Genomic DNA, 18,113 nt, shown 5'->3' on the forward strand with positions numbered 1-18,113 from the left:
TGTAGTTTCAGCATTTCATTTTGCATTTTCTGGCATTGGCTCACCAGATCTTTGAGGAGTTGGATTTTTCTTAAGGACTTGATCATCTTCCTTATTCCTAAATTGTGGAGCATTTGGATCATTTTCTAGCAAGTTATCGATTCTGGTTTCTGAGATAGTTTTCTAGCACCAGAACTGGTTGGACCTATATTCTTTGGTGAATCTATCAAATCCCTTTCGTGGCTTGTGGAGCCCCGAGTGTTGATTTTAATGTTTATTGGCATGTGGTCTAACTTCCCTTTGATCTGCACTTCATCCTTTGGATTTTCTAGAGGAATCTCTTTGGTGGAGGCTGACCTTGTTGGTTTTACATTTTTGCTCTTGTTCTTCAACATTTGATCCTTTTTGGGCCAACCAAATCCCCTTGAATTGTATAAATCATTGTAATTGAGCATTAGAATGTAGATCAAAGGAAATATAGAGCATAGAAGCTAGATCAAAAGTTTTGAGGTCTCAGTTGTGATTCGTTTTGTAATTGAGCATGTTTGTAGCAGGCCAGTGAACCTAATCTTGTATCCCAGATATTACCAGTTGCTTGTAATAAGTTTTCATGATTTAATACATTCAGTTCTACTCTACCTCCATCATATCCTTGTCTTTTTGTTGTGTTTACTCTTACTGAACAGTCCAAACTGATCTCTTTAAGGTCCCTCCTAACTGATGACTGCACCAACCCCTTTTATAAATCTTTTTGTAGCATTCTAAATTGTCATTTGGCCAATTTACATCTAATGTTTGTGCCCCTACTTTAGCATTGTAAATTGTCATTCGACCAATTTACATCTCATGTTTGTACCCCTACTTTAGTTTGATTGCATTTACACCCATTAATTGATTTCCCAAAGGGGTGTCCTTCTTCATGGGGCTAAATTAAGGTCCCTAAATGAGAAGGACCAACGCACTAGGACAAGAATTTCCAATGCCCTAGTCCCTCCTAGTTGGGCCCTATTTTGAAACGAGAGATGGGTCTTATCTCTCTAGTGGGGATTCAACTTTATGGCTCTACATTGTTCTGCATGACCATTGGAGGTTGACCTAATCGATAAATGACCTAAACACCCATATATAAAGATATTTGATAAAACTAATTTCATCCATCAGTCTTAAGAAACCAAGCAATAAATTCCTTTCATCCATGAAGCATTCATCATCAAGCATTTTCATAGATCTTCAAGGCTGCATATTCTTCATTCAACAATTGTGGAGCAAAATTACATCATTCATATGCAAGTATGTGTGTGTGATTATGGTTTTGTCATGTTCATGCCATTTCATACATATGTGATTGCATTCAAGAAGCAAAGCATCATTATCAACAATTGCATATCTAAGGTATATCTCTCCATCATTTTCATTATTTGCATTTATTCATTCAAGGTTAATTCATAAACTAAGTTTTGACTCAGGAGAAACCCTATTCCCAACCATTTTTCCCTTCTCGACTATGCATAGGAACAAGTGTGAAGCTGTAACTTTTAGGATCAACATAATTTACAAAGACGAATAGATTCCCCTTTGGTCGAGGAAAAGTTCGGAGGACCATAGCGATGGGCATTCTTGTCTCAACAATTCAGGATGACCTTTTCGGAACATGTCTAAATACTCACATATTTCTCAAATCCAGGTTTGTGGCTCTGTTTGATGACTATAGCTCACTATTTATACATAACTGCTTCAATTTTAGCACATTTACCCTAATTTTAGCAATTTTACAATTCAACTTAAACAGAGGGAATCAAATCTCAACCAGTGAATCTAATAAAAATTCTCAGCCTCATCCTTGTTGATTTTAGGCTATATCTATTGGATTCACCCCTCTTTGGTGTAGTGGTCCCTCTTTGATCTTCAAGTGCCACATTGAGTTGTCTCTAGAAACTGGAATCCATTGAATCAATCTCCTTGATCTTCATCAAGCGGTTAAGCTTCCTCAAAGGAAGTAGGCTCTGATACCAATTGTTAGAATCAAATATCACTGAGAGGGGGGGTAAATTAGTGATCTACTGGAAGTTAAAACCACAAACTTATTCTTTATCCACCAGTTAATAATGAATAATAGATATTAACATAAACATGCAAGAATAAAAGCACAAATCCACAACACCATAATTTTTACGTGGAAACCCAGAAAGGGAAAGACCGCGGTGGGGCTAGAACCCACAATATTCATATACAATGATCATAAGTACATAAATGTTATATATATGGGGAATGCACTTGCATTCAGGCTCACTGCCTAGAGCTCTCTGCTCAATTCCAATTACCTAGAAGGTTGCAACCTTCGAGGAAGTATCACTGACTTATAGTTTGATTACAATAGGAAAGTAAAATGAAATGAACTCTTAGAAATCATCTGACTATGCAAAGATGAGTTCCAGTTAAGCTCTAAATCACTGACTATTACTGCTCTGCTAACTACCCTATTCCAGTCTCAATCAACTACTGGTTGATCTAAAACCAAAATGTGCATGTGAAACTATGCTTAATCTCTCCAAAATTGATTACCATATGCACAATACACCAAAAATCAACCACCACATCGATCTTATATATTTAGTCTTACCACAAAAATAATCTCCTTCAAGTCGGCTTTAATAAGTGTAACATGTAGATCAAGTCGGCTTCAATCTTGAACACACCATAGCACCGGACTAAAATATTATAACCACACACTACCTATAGGTCTTACCAAACACCTAGATCATAAACTTAATTACCACAAACACTACAATCACCGGAGATCATTCTGGATCAAAGCATTACCAAAATACCCTATTTTGCCCTGTTTTGCCGGTTAATTGTCTACCGGTTACTTCCATCTTCCAGATAAGTTGGATCACGACTGCCAGATCGAATCACCATGAAGAGTTGACATCAATGAAAATCCTAAAAAAATAATTAGCCACCGGAAGTCTCTCTAAATCATCGGATGAGTGTCAATTGCCAGCAAAAATAAGTCACAAGCCATGATGAGGAAGGAAAGGTTATTATAAAATGGTGGGATAGGAAGGTTATTGACGAGAATGATCAAGCGCTAAAGGAAGAAGGATCAAAATCCCTATGCATGGTGTCGATTGTTCGGTTTTCACCATGATACTTTCCCAAGGTGCCAATTGAGTGGTTTTAATATATGGACAAAAGATTTATTACTTTTGATTTTTAATCATTTTTTTAAATTTTTTTATTTCTTTGCTTTCTCTTTTTTTCTTCCACTTTTTAGGACCTTTTTTTTCATTTTTTCAAGACCCTTTATAAATTTTTTTATTTTTTTAAGACCTTTTAAAGAAATTCCCTAAAATGCTCAGGTATAAAATTTACGAAAGTGAATACTATTGATTGGATCATCAAGTGATCCACCCTTGAGAGTTGCTAGTTGATAAGCTCATAATCCATATACAATAGTAATAATATATGGACCTAACCAGTTAGGTTCAATATTTCCCTTTTTCTCTTTATCTTGTTGATTCTTCATATTCTCTTTAAGGACAAGATCACCAATCTCAAATGTGCATGACCTAACTTTGTGGTGTTTTTGGTATGCTCTAAGGTGATTGAAAGCAGCTTGTCTTCATTCATCCAGCATTTCTATCATGTAAGCAGGAGACCATGTAGTCTTCATCATTGATCGAATTGCGTAAAGAGACCCATAGGGAAGGTATCTCAACGTCAATAATAAATTTGGCTTCAACACCATAGACAAGGGTGTATGGAGTGGTGCCTATGGGAGTGCAAACACTCGTGTGATAAGCCTACAAGGTGGGGCTCAATTGGATATGGCAATCCGATTGACTTTATTGACCATCTTTTTTAGGATTCTCTGGATATTCTTTTTGGAGGCCTCAGCCTAGACATTACCTTGAGGATAGTATGGTGTGGAGAAATGGTGCTAGATATAATTTTTTTTCAATGCTCATAGACATTTTCTGTGATGATGGAAAGTGGGACACCATAACGACATATGGTGTAATTTAGGATAAATGTAGAAATTTTCTTATTGTTGACATGGGTGAGAGGAATGGCTCAATCCATTTCATAAAATAATCAGTAGCAGTGATGATGAATTTATGGCTATTGGATGAGGGTGGATGGATTTTTCCCATGAGGCCGAGTCCCTACTGACAAAAGGGCCAAGATGTAACAATTGGTTACAATTCCTATGCGGACACATGTATCAAGTTTCCATGTATTTGTCATTTCTTTCATTTCTTGACAAACTGATAGGCATATTTTTTCATGGTAGGTCAATAGTAACCAATATGCAAGAGTTTCCTTGCTAAGGTAGGACTGCTCAAATGTGCCCCACATATACCTTCATGTACCTCTCACAAGGTAGTGTTGGCTTCGTCACGCTCAAGACATCAAAGTAAGGTACTGTCAAGACTCTGACGATATAGGGTATTAGCTAAAATGACATAGTGGGAAGCTTGGTAGATAAAATATTTAAATATAAATCGAGTGGTAAGGTATTGTCAAGTAAATAGGCATAGATGTCTCCATACAATTAATAATTAGGACCAACAAGAAGACATATCATCTAAGATTGTGGCACATTATAGGCAAGTTCCAAGAGTGATTCTACCAAAAATTCATAGTATGTGGTGTTACTTGGCATTATTACCAGTGATACTATTGTAGCCATTGCATCAATTGCTCTGTTGTTATCCTTGGGAATTTGTTCAAAGGTGATTTCTGTGAAATAGGATTTAAAGTCATCTACCATTTTCTTGTAATGCATCAACTTTTCATCCTTTGTTTTGTAGTCATCACTAATCTATCTGATTACTAGCTGAGAGGCACCAAGAACATGTAACTTTAGAATTTTTTATCGTACAGTCATACAGAGCTCGACAAGGAGTGCTTCATATTTTGTAATGTTATTAGTGCATGGAAAACATATATTGTAAGCCTTAGGTATATAATACTCCCCTTGTAGTGTGACAAAGAGAATGCCAACACTAGAGACACCATGTGTGAAGGAACCATCAAAATACAAAGTCCACAGATGTGTGTATTCCATCTTGAATATTGATTCATTAGGTAACTCTACAATAAGTGGATGATCATCTGTCATATGAGCATCAACAAGTTGATCTCCTATAGATTGTCCTTTTATTGATTTTCTTTCCACATATTCAATGTCAAACTCACTAAGAACTATGACCCATTTAGCCAGTCATCCTATAAGTGTTGCTTTACTCAAAAGGTACATAAGAGGATCAATTTTTGCAATGAGATTTTTTTGATGTGTAAGAATTTAATGTCACAACTTCTGTGAAATAAAAATGACAAAAAGATGTTCTTTTTCAATAGAATTGTAATTGAGATCATATCCTACCAGAGTACGACTGATATAATATATAGTATGTTCTTTTTCTTTAAAGTCACATCGTGCCAAAAGTGTCCCAATGTTGTGGTAGTTGTTGATATCTAAAGAAGTAGGGGCTTATCATCTTGTGGAGGTACTAACACTAGTGGTGACATCAAGTATTCTTTAATCTTTTGAAAAGATTATTCACATTTGTCATCCCATCTGAATGAAACATTTTTATGTAACAAGTGCTAAAAGGGTTGACATTTATCTCCTAATTGTGCTATGAAATGATGGATAGATTGTATCTTTCCTTGGAAGGATCTTAGCTAACAAATATTATTTGGTGGAATCATTTCAAGTATAGCCTTGACTTTGGCAAGATCAACTTCAATTCCCTTAGATGATACAATGTATCCGAGGAGCTTCCCAAAGGTTACTCCAAAGACACATTTCTTTGAATTCAATTGCACCTTGTATTGCTCCAATATTGTGAAAATTTTATCCATGATTTCTAATTGTCCATCTTTGGTGTAATATTTTCTAAGAAAACCATCCACATAGTCTTCCAAATATGTATGCATCATGTCATGAAAGACAGTGGTCATTGCACACTGATAGGTATCTGACATTCTTAGGATAGGATAGGATAAGGTTAGTTAGGGGATAGGGGTGATTAAAACCCATGGTTTAGGATAAGGGTTGGATTAGATGGGAGTTAACGATAGGAGACATGTGACTAAAAGGGAGTATTTGAATTAATAAAATTAAAATAATGGGATGGAAAAGGGGAATTAAATAATTCAAGGATTGGAAAGGGGGAATTAATTAATTTGATTAATTAATTCAAGGGATTAGAAGAAAAGGGTAAGGTTTAATTAATTAAGAGAGTCATTAATTAATTTGGCTATCATGCATGGATTCATTTAATTAATTTAGCCAAAATGGATACTTGATTTTAATTGAATAACATGAATTATTCAACTAATACAAGCGACTTAGGAGATTTGATCTGATTGAATTAATCAGTAAAATTTAAGTGTCTATATTTTTCCCCTTCATGGTGGCACTAGAATAGTGTCGGTGTGAAGAAAATAAGACACTAGCGACTCAAAGAAAAAGGAGAAAGAAAATGCCCCAAGCGGATGAAGGAATGGCTAGCTATGCCCCCTCGAGAGGATGCACGGGAAAAAAAAAGGGTCGGGCAGAATCTCAAAAGAAACATTGCCCCAAATGACTAGACGGAAGGTAAGAAGTAGGTGATAAAGGGGAGAAAATGTAAATGCAATGGAAATATGCGAATGGAACATCATAGAGCATGAGAACCCATGAAAATGGACGCCATGTAGTGAGCACTTATTTTAATTTAGCAGTGTATGTGAGTCACCAAGGTATCAAGAACCAAGGTGGAATTTCACAGCCAATGCATGGTGGACTGACAGATATAAATAGACACGCAAGATAATATAATAGCACACAGAGTTACAGAGACCCTACAGGAAACAGTGTTAGAACAACCACAAGTAGAATACATTCCCCAATGTAACATGAGATAGCCAAGACCTCATGAGGGTACAACAATGGACACATGCAAAATACACACCAAGAAAAAACCAAAAGCAACAAGATCACATCATGATCCTTGTTATTCCCAGCACACCATGATATAAAGGATTGTTGTGACCAAGAGGAAACAAGACTTGAGGAGCTTAAAAAAATAAACAAAGATAAAAAGGAATCAAAGCCAACATGAGTGTATAAAATATCTTTTGTCAAAGGATGATTGATTTGATGAGGATTGATGGTGTCTAACTTGAGGAAGGAAACATCCTATGTAGATTGATGATGGGTGTTGTTGATGTGAGAACGATATATCTCGAAATAATATTAGGATAAAATAATGATGATGACCAGAAAAAGGGACTTGATATGATTGCGATGACAAAGATGATCAAAGATGATTGTTGAAGAACCAGCTGATAAGATATGATCTAGATGATGTGACTGACATAATATGTACAACAACACCTATATACAAGATATACAAGAGTTATGGATGATGGAGGAGGACCTAGGGATAGGCATGATGTTTCCCCAGTCAAGATGAAAATCTATGAGAGATTGGTGATTGATGGGGTGTTGTTGATATGGGAATGATATATCCTGAAACAACATAAGTATTAGGAAGGATGTATCTTGATGATGATGATTGGATTGTGATTAAGGCTTGTAGCAAGGTTGGGAACATGACCAAGGATGTGATTGAATGATTCGATTAGGATTTTTACCTTGGATAGTTGAGGAATATGGATAGGATTTGCATGCGATGGTGGATTATGAGGATAATATGGATTGATTTAATGGAAGGCGTTGGATTGCATGGGGGTAGCCTAGAGCTAGATACCAATGATAAGGGATGCAAGAGGTGAAGGAATGATATGAGAGGAGTGATGAAAGAATGGAGGATAGGATGAAAAGGATTTTGGAGATGGAAGCATTGTGGATGTAATTGGGAGATGAAAGGATGAGGGATGAAGGGATGGAGGTATATGAGGATTGGGAGAGGAATCATTTATGGATGAAGGGATGGAGAAACGGGGAGATAAGGATTGGAAGATGGATGGATGTGATAAGATGGCTGACAAGAGGAATAGGGAGATAAGGTTTGATAAATGAACGAATAAGATAAGATGACTGACAAGAAGATGGGAAGTTGAGGGAAGTGGATGGAAGATAGGGTGATGGGTGGATAAGGACTACAAAGGTGTCTGAAAATATGAAATAGAAGGGAGGAAGGATGGGTGAATAGGAAGGTAAATGGAGGAACAACGATGGGGGAATGGAGGCCAAGAGGTGTCCAAAGAGTGTATTCATAGTGGCCTGTTCCTTTTATAAAGATCCCAAGGAGGATGAAGTAAATGAAATGGTTAGGATATGATGGGCATGATAGGTAGATGGAGATGGAGGAAATGGAAAGATGGCCAGAATAACTTGCCCCCAAGTGTGGAGAGAAAAAGGATGAGGGGAATTATGCATGATGCATGTTTGTCAGGTTTTCATCATAGTACTTGTCCACAGCGCCTGTTTGCCAAGTTTCACCATTGGATGGATTTTTCTCTTTACTTTTTTTTCATCATTTTTTTTTTTTGTATTTTTCTGATTTTTGGGAGGATGGATGGAGATGGATGAGGATAAATAGATTTGGAGGATATGTGATAAGGGAAATGGATGGAGGACTCAAGCATCAAGCTTCATATCAAGGTAATAGGATCCCATTTGGAGTGATCACCAGGTGTTGGTACAAATTTATGAGGAATGAGTGAATTATGCAAAGGCTTAATGGATTAGATGGTTTTCATGGGGAATGTAAGAGATGTGGTGGGAAGCGTTTGGAGGGAATGAGGGAAAGTGAGTATGATGGGGTAATGTTGCTAGGACCAACATTGGCACATGTTTTGGGGGATGTGGTATGAGTGTAAGGGAGATGGATGTAGCATGTGGATATGATGGAGGAATTATGACAAGGAGATTTGGGACATAGGGACCCAAAATAGACTTGAGAGATGGAGGGGGAGAATGTTCAACTGGTGGACTAGCAACTTTGGATGCAATTGGAGATTTTTCATTTTGATGTATTGCTTCTTTTTTCTTTGGGATCCACATTGTTCCTGTTTTTGCCTTAGTGGGCCTTTATGGCCTTTGAGATTCATTGTATTTTTGTATCATATTTTTCTTTATGGGAGCATATATTTTTTAGTGGACATGGTCATCTTTATATTGTTGTGGATATTTATCTTTATGCATTTTTCATTGGCATCCAAATTTTTGTTAGTAGCCTTGGAAGGAGTGTGTGAAGGTGTAGGAGATGAAGGGAATATGGATGAAGTAATGGACGTAGGATGTAGGATGGAATGTGGGGATATGTGCCTTTGTTGATCCTAATTGTGAATGAAAGGAGAAGGAGGTTTATGATGGGTGATGGAGATATGGGATTTGTGTATGGAGGGATGAGTAGGGAAAGATGGAGGATGGGATTTTGGGATATAAGGGCCCAAAATGGATTTAGCATGTGGGAGATATATGAAGGTATATTTTGGGATATAGGGACCCAAAATGGATTTAAAGGATGAAGGAGGGAGATTGATGGTTGTTTTGGATTTATATGATGGAGGAGGGGGGATGACGATAAATAATTTGGAGGAATGATGGAAAGATGTGATGGTGGGTTTGGAAGTATACCTAGATTTTGTATTAGTTGTACCAACATTTTTGGATGAAGTGCCTTGGGATATGTAACCAAGACCATGAGATCTTAGATGTGCTTTAACATGGATGGGCTCCAAAGTACCTTTCTCATGTAGGCACAAACCTTTTCCTTGATAGTTCATTTTTTAACATTTTATCTAAAGTAGGATACTTGTTCTCTAGGTAACAAGATGTGAGTCCTTTATCAGATGGGGGAGAATGGGTGGTGTATATGAGATGTTCTTCTACTACAAGTGAACTACCATGGATGAATTTAAGCGAACCAAAGGGATAGAGTGATGGTGGTGGGATGGTTTGGATAGGAGGAAATGGAGGATAGAGAGGTGAAGTAGATGGGATGGGAGGTTCTTAACTTGGGAGAGGGGATGATAAGGGTTATTGATATGGAGTAGAGAGGATGGTAGGATTTTAATTTGGATGAAGGTATGATAAGGGATCTTGAAATGGAGGAGACATAATGGTAGCATCTTGATTTGAATCAATAGTTCTTTCAACATGCTCTGGAAAAATATCTTGGCATGATGGGATAGGTATGGATGGTGTGGTAATGGGTGAGAAAGTAGACTCTTTAAATGGAATGGATGGAAGGATGAGAGGTTCATTGACTGGGGTAGATGGAGTGGATGGAAAGATGGGAGGTTCATTGACTGGGGTAGATGGAGTGGATGGAAAGATGGGAGGTTCATTGACTGGGGTAGATGGAGTGGATGAAAGGATGAGAAGTTCTTTAGTTGGGATAGATGGAGTGGATGGAAGGATGGTAGATTAATCAACAAGGAGAGATGGAATGGATGGAAGGATGAGAGGTTCATTGGATTGAGTTTGAATGATGATAGGAGTAAGTGAAAGGGATTGTGGTTCAACAATCTCAATGGATGGGAGGTTTCTGATGGTGTTAGCAGATGGGAGAGGAATGATAGTTATGGGAGTTGGAAGTGAAGTTGGTGGATTGGAGGAGGGAATGGATGGTGGAGGATTGCAGTAGGATGAAGTGGATGGTGGTGGATTGAGGTAGGATGAGGTGGATGAAGGTGGACTAAGGTAGGATGATGTAGATGAAGATATTTTGGTGTATGATGGAGTGGAATATGGTGTATTCAGATAGGATGAAGTGGATGGTGGGTTGAGATAGGATGAAGTGGATGGTGGAGCATTGTGGTAGGATGAACTGGATGGGAAGTTTAGATATGATGAATTGGATGGTGGTGGATTGATATAGGATAGGAGATTATGACTAGTGCTACTCGCTAATTGATGAATATTTATCATAATAATGGATGAAGGTGGTTCATGTAGATAAGTGAATCACAGTTGTGAAACAATAGGTTGTGATATCACTTGAGGTTGGTACTGGAGGGAACTGACAACTTGTTACACCAATTGGATGGGTGGGGGTACAGATAATAATGGCATGGTTTAATTCATGCCCCCAGTCATAGCTTGTATGATGGATGATGGTGGATTAGGATTAGATGGAGGATTGTGGTAGGATGGTGGATTAGGATTAGATAGAGGATTAAGGTAGGATGGAGCATTAGGATTAGATGGAAGAGTAAGGTATGATGAAGGATTAGAATTATGGATTGCATAATGGATTTGGTAATAATGAGAGGGTGTATTTGGATTATGGATGTAAGTGGTAGTGTTGTGAGGAAAAGATGGAGGTTGGGATATGCTCATGGGAGGAGATGGAGGTATGGATGTTGTATATGAGGGATATGTGGATGTGATATATGAAGGAGTTGTGGGTGGAAGACATAATGGATTTCCCTTGTCAAAGGTGTGATAAGGATTATGAGTGGATGTGCATGAAGGAATGGTAGGGTACCTAGGATGAAAAGTTGGATTTTGGTATCCGACAATTGGTGCAAGCTTGATAAGCATGAGGGCATCAATATTTTCAATTTCATATTCGTCTTGATCAACCATACCTGCATCATCATCAAAATGGGATGCAGTGGCAGAAAATGAAGGACAACCAAACTCATCATAATAACATTATGATATGATGATTAGTTGATGAGTTGGATAGAGATGAAAGATGAAACCAAAAGACAAACTAAATCTTAGAATAAGATGAATGAACAGCTTAGACTAGAATGGGGACAAACTCTGAGGAAGCTGGAAAGAGTATAAAGGTTGATGTTCAATTTTGGATGTTTGATGTTAGGTTGACGGCCTAGGAAGAAGGCAATGATGATGCAAATTAGGAGATGACAACTAAGGTGGCGACTCAAAGATTAAGATGATAAAGGTGATTGTAATGCCCCGCCAGGAAACCATGAAGGGATAAAGCTAAAACACAAGAATAAGAGTGCAAACATTTTTTTTTAAAACATTGACCATAACATAATGATACATCGAGATAACATAAGCTCAGATAACACAACGGAAGACTAAAATAACACCTAAAGAGTTTCCCAATGTGATTAATTAATTCAACACTTAACACAACTCACGCTAATTAATCCAATTAAGTTGATTAACTTAATAACATGGTAATACTTTAAACAAGGATAAATTCTTTCTGAAGTTAAAATTATAGATAACATGATGAGTTCATCCATTAAGGTTAAAAATGTAGATAACATGATTAAGTTCATCCATTACAATTTAACCATACATTACGACCAATCTTACATTCAAAACATATGACATGCATCTAATTTCCATGCATACTATAATTACATTAAAAACTAATGAATACATTCCAGAATCCAAATCTACATTCTTCATGATCCAAATTACTGCATTTAATAAGATGACTACATACATGCATTTAAGACTAATATCATCTAATCCACATAGTACATTTAAACCATAAATCCATCCATGCATACAAAATTAAAAAGGAAACAGAAGAACATAAAACACCACATAGCACTGAAATGATATCGGAGTTCACCCCTAGTGAGCTACATCTTCGGGTCTTCTCAACTGCAAGACCCCTCTGATAAAATAATAGGGTGAAGAATACATAATGTTCACATCATATACATCTTGCCATCAAGGCATACATAAACCAATAATACATACGACCACATCGGTCCAATAGATACATGAATTATCCTTGAATAGGAAAAGGATCTAACTGAATATAATAAGAAGCAAATACAAAGATCAACTGGAGCATCTGCGAAACTAAGTCTTCGCAACCCATCATAAGCGACCCAGGGTCTAACATGAATATTAGGTTCCCACAAGGGCATAAACAACAGGACGACTCCACAACAGTGCTCCTAACAAAGACAACACAACCACCACACTAGCGAATATAAGGGACAAGTGTCATCACATAGCTTGGTATGGTTACCATGGTAGGTCTCCATAGGTTTCAACCCCATCTACTAGGTTACCCAAGCAACCTATCCCAAACCTCTAGCCCATCCAAGTCCCATGTGGACCCAACACATCCTTTCCTAAAGACAAGGTTGATTGTTTTCTATTTTAGGCCTTCTCACTGCATGTCGAGCATGTACTGGCACTCATCCCATGCATGAGGCACAATTATCTTCTTAGTCATTTCAAAACTAAACTCTCTAATATTCTATTAGATTATCACTTATTTAGACACACTTTTGATGGGTTACCCAACAACCACTTTGGGCGCGGCTCCCACTCGAAATCCACTTTCCCATATGACACTAGACCACAACCCAATAAACTCCTAAAACCCAGATATACACCAGGATAAGCATATGGAGTTCAATACAGTAGGAATACCCACTTGGTCATACAAGACTTCATACGAGGTGCACTAACTGACAGAACTCTAACTAGAGACCTGACCAGCTATGGTCAACCACATACCAACATTCAACACTCGCATAAAGAACATGACCGGATACAAAACCATCACAAGAAAATAGTCAAAAATCAAGATCAAGGACATAAGCAAGTACCCAAATCAACATACGACAATATCCAACAATCGCAATCAAGGACTTGCCATTTCTTAATCAAATGCGAATACAAAAAATTAAACATGCATAGGTGTAAATCGGAAAAGAAAACATTCTTCCATATTGTTTAAACATTAGAATCAGTCCAGTTTTCTAATGGATCTAAGTTTGATTGCAATTTGTCTACCTTGTCTAGGTACATGTCGCTCATGGTTTACTAACTCACTATAGTTTGTTTTGCATCGTAAAATAACATAGATATGTAATCATGAGTTTTCAAACCAAATTCATATGAATATAATTAAATAACATTAATCAACTAAAATATGATATTAATTCTTCAAAATAAAACATCATTCTTATACTGGTTCGAATACAATTTCTCAAAACTCATCTTTTCCAGAACCAAGTTACACTTTTTAGATTAAGGAAATATACATTTAAAGAACCCAAAAATAGATAAACATTTCCCAATTTAAACAAAATATTTCCTTGTGTATATTTAAACAAATATACAAACCTAAGATATTAATTAGGATATTTATCTCTAACTATATATACCTTAATTAATATACATTAATTAAAATGGCAATTAATATGTAATTAATAATACTCATTAATCTATAAATTACAACAATTAATATATATATTTTATAATATACATTAATTCGTAATTGGCAATTAACATATTATTAATAAAATATATTAATTAAAAATTAAAAATAAAATAATATTAAAAAAAACATTTAAAAAAAAAAACTTAATTTAATATTATTATTTGTGTTTTATATTCTAACCGCCACATAGTGGTCCCCACACCCATGGTTTCCACAGACTGTGGTCTCCACAACTATGGAGAACCACAGTTTGTGGTCTCCACAATGTGGAACCACAAGATGTGGCCTTCACGATGTAGAGCCACAGGTCGTGGTCTCCACAGCGTGGAACCACAGGCCGTGGAATTCCATAGGGCTGTGGGTAGAACCAAAGCTCCCCACGCCCAAATAGGCAGAAACAAAAATAATTTTTTATTTTATATATATAATTTTAAAAAAAAAACTAAAAAAAGATATAAAACCCCAGTTATAATTAACATTCTTAGATTGAGACAAATAAATTCCAGAATACCCATGGTATTCAAAATAATAAAATTTTGTTGAATAACCTTCAAAATAAGCAATTTTTTTTCCAAACAAAGTCATATTTGGGCAAAGAACCATTTCTCACAAATCTATTCCACCAATCTGCCAAACTTCAAACTAATTTCCAATATGAAACTTAATCTGAGAACATTCAATGGGGATTTAACAAAGTTTATTGAGAACAACCAAAATTTTAATCTGGAGATTTGGAAAGGAAGCAAGGAGGGTTTGAATTAGAAGTTTAATTACCACTCTCCCATTTTCCCCAAAACATATGGGATTTCCAACATTCACAACCAGATTTCCTCAAAATCCAAAACAATTTCTATTAAACAAAGATACCCAAGAAGTAAACAAGAATCCTACCTTATTCAGTATTCCTGGAAAATGATTCATGAAGAGGCCAACCTGCAAGCTCAAGGAATCCTTCTTCCCCAAAATGCCCAAAATTTCCTCCATCCAAAAATATTTTTCAAACCTACGTTAAATGGGAAAAGTTTGACCAAAATTCTCATTTTTGGATTTAAAATACTTTCTTTTAAATCAAATGAAAAATCATTCTTTTTAACAAATCAACTATACTAAACTTGCTTTTCTTTTAAAAAAATTGATTTCTCAATTAATTGAAATTAACCTTTCTATTTCCAAAATGCCAAAGAGGGTAAATATTTCTATTTCGAATAAAATTTAATCTTTCCTTTCAAAAAGCATAAACGGAATAGATTTATCATTTAAAATTAACCATTTAATCAAACTTGCTACCAACTTGAATTGAGTAATACTAATTAATGATTAATCACACAAAGGGAACCTATTTAATTTAGTCCCTTAATTACTAATGCGTAAACACACATTAAATAAAATTAAACACTAAGGATTAAATACTCGATTATACCACACGTAAAGCATGCAACCCAAGAAAGCCAAACAAACAGACCACCCGCATACCCAACCAAAAGAAAAACTAATGAGCGACTGACGATGCTCACTTGAGCATGACAAGGGTAAAACGAGGGTTTTACGACCACCTAATCCAATCTCTACGGCCAAAGAGGTACCCTCAAACCTGTGAATCCAAGTGGGGATGAACCTCATACCTATGCGGTATTGTATCTGCAATCTCCTACAAACATGAGTCACACACACACACACACACACACACACACACACACACACACACACACACACATATATATTTAATGAAAGTGTTAGCCCGAGATTAATAACATGAATCAGGAGAACAAATGAATATACATAAGAATTGATGCGAAAACATCATTAACAGGTACGCACCATAATCATAACATCTGACAATAACATTATAACCTGGTAAACTAACCAAGGTCAAACTGAGATTAGAATCTAATTAGGGCAGCGGTACTACATCCTCCCCCCCTAGGTTCCGACTTACTCCTAGAAGTCGTAAGGCAAGACGAAGAACATGCGACACACATTAGCCCTGAAACTCATTTAACAAATATCAATTTGCACATATGAATCTTTCCACAAATAATGAAACATTATTGCTAAATCCTCTACGAATTCCATTATCCATTGGCAAGATACATCTAAATCGATACATTTCTTAAAACATTCTAGGGACTATCTACAATCATAGCAGAGAAATAAGAATTTTCTTCCTTTCATCACACTAAATTAAAGCATTAAAAGAGGTAAACAACAATTACCATACCCATCTACCAAATATGACAAGGAAACATGTCATCATGATCAATTTCTTTTACCAATCCATCCTCTTCATAAAATTTTATCGCATAGAACTAGCTTCAGATATCAAATTCTACAACCAAGTTAACTTTCATGAAATAAGAGCCACATAAATAACTCAATTGTTTACACTTGCTAGGCATATAAAAATATTTCCAATGACTATGTCCCATAACATAGTGACAAGATAACACAATTTACTCCATGATTACACATAATAACCATCCACATAACTAGAATGCACAACTCAAAAGGCCACATGTGAGCGTGTCTAATGCTCGGTCAAAGATAACATGCACGATTAGCATCTCTATGCCTGATCTTAGAACAATAACATGATCATAAATATCCAACATCTCACTCAAGGGCTTGATGGTGCTAGGGCACACCATAGCGGTGCTACCTTCCATACAAGACCTTCATGAACATCCTTTGTTGAGTAAGGTGGTTAACCTCCAAGAGATAGTCACCACACATAGGTAGGTAGTGGATCCTAGTTGTATCAAAGCCTCACATACCCTCATCCTCAAGGTTCCCTACATCTACTTCCTCGTACACACTCAACCAAGACCATCTCATACATCCTTAGAGAGGAATTCAAATTTCAACGCAAGACTAGCATACGAAAACAATAAGGATAAACCAATTTAGCCACCAAAGTACAGATGAATAAAGATAATAAATCATCAATTCCAATAGTAAGGCAAGAAAATAATCTAGAATTTGCAACACCAAATCAAGTAAGCAAAAGATCGCAAGATCGTGGCTAAACCTTCAAAGTCAAAATAGAATCAATTGTTGGTCCATAAAGAAATAAATAAGCATATCACAACTGCACATAACATCGCTATGTGACTAGCATCTAGCCACCAATGAGGAAGGAAGGAACAATTGTCTAGCTATCGCAGTAGCTCATCATGTGGTGTGGCCTAGTCACACAACCACATGCAATGGCAGTGTGCACCTCGACATCACCCCGCATCACGTCATCACGCGGCATGGAAATACTCCAAGCGGAGAAGACAAGCAATGGACGTATCTTGCATGGTAGTGTACCTTGTGGAAAAAGGCACGCACAGGCCACGTCCCGCATAGCGACGTATCTCTCAGGATACTCACTGCAAGTCAGCAGTATACATGCCTAAGGTCCACCCACATGTCTACCAACACCTACTAACTGGCAGCTCATGTGGACAAAACCCACCTTTCATGAAGACAAGGCAAAAGATCCTCCCAGATACATCATCACTATGATCAAGAATTGCCATCAATATGCTCAAAAAAAAGAGGGGAATAGGCTAGCACACATAAACCTTATAAATTAGTTCATCAAAAAGGGAAAGTATTGAGTACACCTTTAATACAGTTTCATTATATAACTATATTTTTCCCCGAAATACAGAAGCTAGAGTCGCTTCGTGCCGACATTACTCATATGCCAATCCATACTATTCAAGGAACGATGACTTCTAATGCTACCCCTTAACATACTGAATCACCAACAACCTGAGGTTCGGTACTCAGTAGGGTAACAAATAAGCAACATCACATAAACAATATGGTTTCCCATACTCATAAGTAAACATATCCTCCATGGTTGATTACTTCACGGGTTCATGGGTCCGTTTATGTCCACCAGTCAATATGAGAAGGGTGGTTTGGTTCTCGCCGAGGGCACATATAGCAAGCACTGGTTTCTTACAATACACAACGAAAGCACCAGTACTGGTT

The sequence above is a fragment of the Cryptomeria japonica genome, chromosome 1 (assembly GCF_030272615.1).
Source record: "Cryptomeria japonica chromosome 1, Sugi_1.0, whole genome shotgun sequence".
In the NCBI taxonomy this organism is placed as follows: Eukaryota; Viridiplantae; Streptophyta; class Pinopsida; order Cupressales; family Cupressaceae; genus Cryptomeria; species Cryptomeria japonica.